We start from the raw sequence: 6,075 nt of genomic DNA, 5'->3' as shown, positions 1-6,075 counted from the left end.
CAATTAATTCACTGGAATAGAAATGGAGGTAGAGCAAAGGATCCTAGGAGGAAGACCGAGTCAAGTGCTCTTTCTTGAACACATGTGGCACCTCAAGTACAGCACTTGAATAAGTATGGCAATTATGGTAGAGGATTCAGAATTATGAACTCTGATAAAAAGAGATATCTTTGATAGATAATATATCTGTATCTCATATAGTAACAGCATATGAAAAATGCTTCTAATGTTTTCACAATTGTGGGGAAAATATTTACATTAATTTTTAAAACGACACACACACATACTAGTGTTGCCTGACAAATTTTACTAAAATTTTCCCACATTCAAGAGAAACTGTGATAAAACTATGCCCAAAATAGTTTACCTGAAACATTATGGGTCAGATGTGTTTTGAATTCCGAATTTTTTAGATGTTAGTAAAGTAACAGACTATTAAATTACATGACACCCTCAAATGGTATATGAAATGCTGACCTAAAATAATAGACTGCCAGACATTTCCCCAGCAAAGATGGGTTTATTCAGGATCAAAAGGAATTGCAATTCAAGGTCTGTGGTCATGGTGAGCCTCCTACAAGTCCTGACAGGAAAGAAGAATGCTTTCATAGAGAAAAGGGAACTGGAGAGGGATATACTAAACAAAAAGTACTCAGCTTTTCTGTGGCTGAGTCTTTGCCAGGAAAAAAAATGACTCTCTTCTTTATGGGCCCTGCTATTGTTGCAGGGTGTGAGAGCTCCCCCTTCTGGTTTTTCAAGTCTATTTAATTGAGGTCTTTATTGTATTAATTTTTTACAGAGGCAGCATGCATATCAAATATTAATATTTCTGCCATGAAATATGCATATTGACACTAAATGGGATAAGTAAGTTCTATGTGAAATTTCATGTCATTTCTGGTGAGGTTTTGCTGCCAAAAAAGTTTGTCACAAATTTATCAACAAATTTTTAGAGAGTTTTTAATTTCAAAATTATACATAAGGAGTTTTAGACCAATATTTTCTTGAAAAACCCTATTTTATATACATCATTGAACGTGGTAGTGGTGGTTTAGTAGCTAAATCATGTCCGACTCTTGCAACCCATGTCCGACTCTTGCAACCCACCAGGATCCTCTGTCCATGCGATTTTCCAGGCAAGAATACTGGAGTGGGTTGCCATTTCCTTCTCCAGGGGATCTTCCTGACCCAGGAATCGAACCAGAGGTCTCCTGCATTGCAGGCAGATTCTTTACCGACTGAGCTGTGAGGGAAGCCCATTAAACATTGTATTTTGTAGAAAAAAAAAAAGTGTACATCTCAAATTGCATCTTAGAGCAAAGTAAACATTCATCCCATCATGCTTTTTTGTATAGTTACTACTTCAACAAATGTGACAACCTACAGAAAATAAGCCAGTTAGATATGATACAATAGATGTATCAGGATTGGTAAAATTAGGATTTGTAAAATCCTTAGGATTGGTAAAATTATGAAGCTATAAAAGTGTTTCCATAACTTTTTCTCTATACTGTCAACCAAAATCACTATGCAGGAGACCGCAAATAAGAGAAGAGTTTATTTGGGGTCTTAAGAATTGCAACTCAGGAGACACAGATTCAGGTAAAGCTTAAAGAGGGTTCCAGGGAACACAAAGAGCCAGGGGCTTATAAACACCAAAAGGTTTGTCAACTGGAGAAATGTACCACCTAAAATTTGAAAATAGCATTTTATTTGGCTGGCTTAGGATTTAAGCCCAGGATATAGCCTCTGAGACAGCTCTTAGGAGTTGTTAAAAGAGGTAAGGGAGGAGCCAGGATATATTGAAGTTTTTACTGGGAAAAAAAAAAAGACAGTGGAACATCAAAGATTACCACTAATTATAAAAAAAAAAAAAAAACCACAGACAGCTCAAATCAATAATTTTAGTGCCTTTCTATGTATGGAAAGAGGCAAGAGACTGGGCTTATTTAAATCATAAATGCATCTTAACTGCTGCTGCTAAGTCGCTTCAGTAGTGTCCAACTCTGTGCAACCCCATAATCGGCAGCCCACCAGGCTCCGCCGTCCCTGGGATTCTCCAGGCAAGAACACTGGAATGGGTTGCCATTTCCTTCTCCAATACATGAAAGCGAAAAGTGAAAGTGAAGTCTCTCAGTCGCGACCCCATGGACTGCAGCCCACCAGGCTCCTCCGTCCATGGATTTTCCAGGCAAGAGTACTGGAGTGGGGTGCCATTGCCTTCTCTGGCATCTTAACTAACTAGGTGCAGCATCCTGTCTTTCTCCATCCGGAATTCCCCTCTGTGTGCACTGCTGAGGGCAGAGGCAGTGGCTGCTGGCTTTCTGACCATAATATCTTGGTTACTGAAATGGCATTTACCATTCTTAGTTTATAGTGCCTCCTGTTGATCATAAATTCAACCAACATTTGGGAGGAATTTTATGACCATTTCGTCCCATGGTGCTAAGAAAGCTCATTCCTAGATCAGGCAAATATTCTGGTGAGAGGCCACTCAAGTGTGAATTTTTTGGATTAGACCCTGTTGGTAATCTAAAATTCTCTGGATCACCTGTTTTACTAGTCTACTATGATTCAGGAAATGTTTTCCGTCATTGCTCCTTCCCATATATAGAGTTGCACTATTAAAATTATTCTATGTAGTTATATGTATGATTGACTGCATCTAGACATTTAGCCATCATTAGCAGTATTGACCCCCTTCATGGATCACAGCCTTGTCATGGCAAAGGGGCTTGCGTAGCTCAAAGAAGCTTTGAGCCAAGCCATGCAAGACAGATCATAGTGAAGATGGACAAGATCATAGTGAAGAGTTCTGAGATGGTCCACTGGAGGAGGGAATGGCAACCCACTGCAGGATTCTTGCCTGGAGAACCCCATGAACAGAATGAAAAGGCAAAAAGATATGATACCAGAAGATGAAAGGATGACATGTTTAGATAGCATCACCAACTTGACAAGAGTTAGAGCAACTCTAGGAGATAGTGAAGGACAGAAGAGCCTGGTGTACTGCAGCTTGTGGGGTGACAAAGAGTTGCACAGATCTTAGCAACTGATAACAATATGATACGTAATGTATGCAAAATATGATATATAATATATATATAGCATAGGATATATGTGATTTATAGTTTATATATGTATTTGTACATATATACATGCACGTGTGTGTGTGTGTGTGTGTTAATTGCTCAGTCATGTCCGACTCTTTGCAACACCATGGACTGTAGCCATGTTACCATGGACTGTAGACATGTTACTCTGTCCGCGGAATTCTCCAGGCAAGAATACTGGACTGGGTTGCCATTTCCTCTTCCAGGGGATGTTCCAGACCCAGGAATCAAACCAGGGTCTCCTTCATTGCAGGCAGATTTTAAACTGTCTGAGCTACCAGGGAAGCTCCTATATTACATATATACATATAATATATAATACATATATTAAATATATATAATATTTAGATATTAACATAAATCACCTTATAAGATATGTAATATAGTGTTTATTATATTATATATATTATAATATAATACTCATATATTGATATATTATTGTCTATATATACTGTATGCAATATAACAATATTCATATAAAACTGCTATATATATACAATATGTAATATACACACTATATATAATATAACATCACATATAATTATTGTTGTTGTTCTATCACTATCTGACTCTTTGCTATGCCATGCTTCCCTGTCTTTCACTATCTCCTGGAGTTTGCTTAGACTCATGTCCATTGAGACACTTATACTATCTAACCATCTCATCCTCTGCCACCCCCTTCTCTTTTTGCCTTCAATCTTTCTAGCATCAGGCACTTTTTCAGTGAGTCAGCTCTTCATATCAGGTGGCCAAATTATTGTAGCTTCAGCTTCAGCAACAGTCCTTACAATGAAATTCAGTGTTGATTTCTTCTAGGATTGACTGGTTGGATCTCCTTGCAGTCCAAGGGACTCTCAAGAGTCTTCTCCAACACCACAATTCAAAAGCATCAATTCTTCGGTGCTCAGCCTTCTTTATGGTCCACCTCTCACATCCATACATGACTACTGGAAAAACTATAGCTTTGACTATGTGGACCTTTGTGGACAAATTGATATCTCTGCTTTTTAAACACTGTCTAGGTTTGTCATAGCTTTCCTTCCAAGGAGCAAGCATCTTTTAAAGTCTGTCAATACTTCCACTTTTTCCCCTTCTATATGCCTTGAAGTGTTGGAATTGGCTGCATGATCTTAGTTTTTTGAATGTTGAGTTTTAAGCCAGCTTTTTCACGCTCCTCTTTCACCCTCATCAAGAAGCTCTTTAGTTCCTCTTCACTTTCTGGCACTAGAGTGGTATCACCTGCATATCTGAGGTTGCTGATATTTCTCCTGGCAATCTTGTCTCCAGCTTGTCAGTCATCCAGCCTGGCATTTCCCATGGTGTACTCTGCATAGAAGTTAAATAAACAGGGGGACAATATACAGCCTTGTCGTTTTCCTTTCCCAATTTTTAACCATTCCCTTATTCCATGTCAGATTCTAACTGTTGCTTCTTGACCCATGTACAGGTTTTTCAGGAGACAGGTATGGGGGTCTGATATACCCATCTCTTTAAGAATTTTCCATGTTTGTTTGTTTTCGTTTTGTGATCCACATAGTCAAAGGCTTTCAAGTAGTCAATGAAGCAGAAATAGATGTTTTTCTGGAATTCTTTTGCTCTATTATCAAATGAATGTCGGCAATTTTACTTCTGGTTCCCCTGCCTTTTCTAAACTCAGCTTGCATATCTAAACGTTCTCAGTTCACATACTGCTAAAGCCTATCTTGAAGGATTTTGAGCATAACCTTGCTTGCATGTAAAATGAATGCAATTGTACAATCTTCAGAACCTTCTTTGGCATTACACTTATTTGGCACTGGGATGAAAACTGACCTTTTCCATTCCTGAGGCCATGGCTGAATTTTCCAAATTTGCTGAGGTATTGAGTGTAGCACTTCAGCAACATTGTCTTTTAGGATTTTAAATAGCCTAGCTGAATTCCATCACATCACTGGTTTTGTTGTTAGTAATGCTCCCTAAGGTCCACTTGACTTCACACTCCAGGGTGTCTGGCTCTAAGTGAGTGAGCACAGCATCATGGTTATCCGGGTCATTAAAACCTTTTTTGTACAGTTCTTCTGTGTTTTCTTGCCACTTCTTCTTAGTCTCTTCTGCCTCTGTTAGGTCCTTTCTGTTTCTGTCCTTTATTGTGCCCATTCTTGCATGAAACGTCCCCTTGATATATATGAATATAAATGTTCTTCTAATTGCTTTTTTCACCAACAGATACCAATAAACAGCTATTTCTAATGAGAGTTTTCTAAAAATTTACCAATTTAGGATTTTTTTCAATTCAAGGACTCCTTCATCTGGTCACTGATGATATATCTAAACAGCAGCTCAAACCAACAGGACACAAGTGGCATCCCCATAAGACAGTGCAGTCCTCAGAAGATCTAGAAAGCTCACTCTTCCAAACTAAGACTATAAAAGGGCTTGTTGTATAGGCAATGCACCAAAAGGCAATGTGACAAAGACCTCTGTGAGTTGGCACAGACAGAAAGAGCCCTGCTCAGAATCCCAGTCTACGTGACTGGTAGCCAAATATACACCATATATGTACCTTCTGGATGGCAGAGATAAAGCCCTCAAAACATTGTAAAGGGAAGAACAACAAAATAAAACAATGCCTAACATCAGTTAGAACATTTACATCTCAAAGACACAGGGAGATAAATACAAGGGTTCTTATTTCTTTAAGGTTAGCATTCTGAAAAGATGTTTTCTGAAGCTAACTTGCAAAATTTCCTTGTAAGTGTAATGTTTGTCCTTACAAAAGGCTGGCTGGAATATTAGTTGGACAGTGGCAATCTGTTGTTCCTTTTGTTTTGAAAGCTTTTTTCCCCATTCCAAGGTCAGTTTGTCAAGATAAATTGCTAGTGATGACCGTGTGGTAGACCAGTGTGCTATTTGTGAGCTTAACTTCTCTAGGTTTTCAGCCCTCTTACATGTCTCAACTTCTCCCTTGGGTAGTTTACAACTA

Source organism: Moschus berezovskii, chromosome 13 (genome assembly GCF_049115385.1).
Source record: "Moschus berezovskii isolate FMDL1 chromosome 13, NW_MosBer_1.0, whole genome shotgun sequence".
Classification (NCBI taxonomy): Eukaryota; Metazoa; Chordata; class Mammalia; order Artiodactyla; family Moschidae; genus Moschus; species Moschus berezovskii.
The sequence above is the reverse complement of the archived record's forward strand: the minus strand, read 5'-3'. Positions refer to the sequence as shown.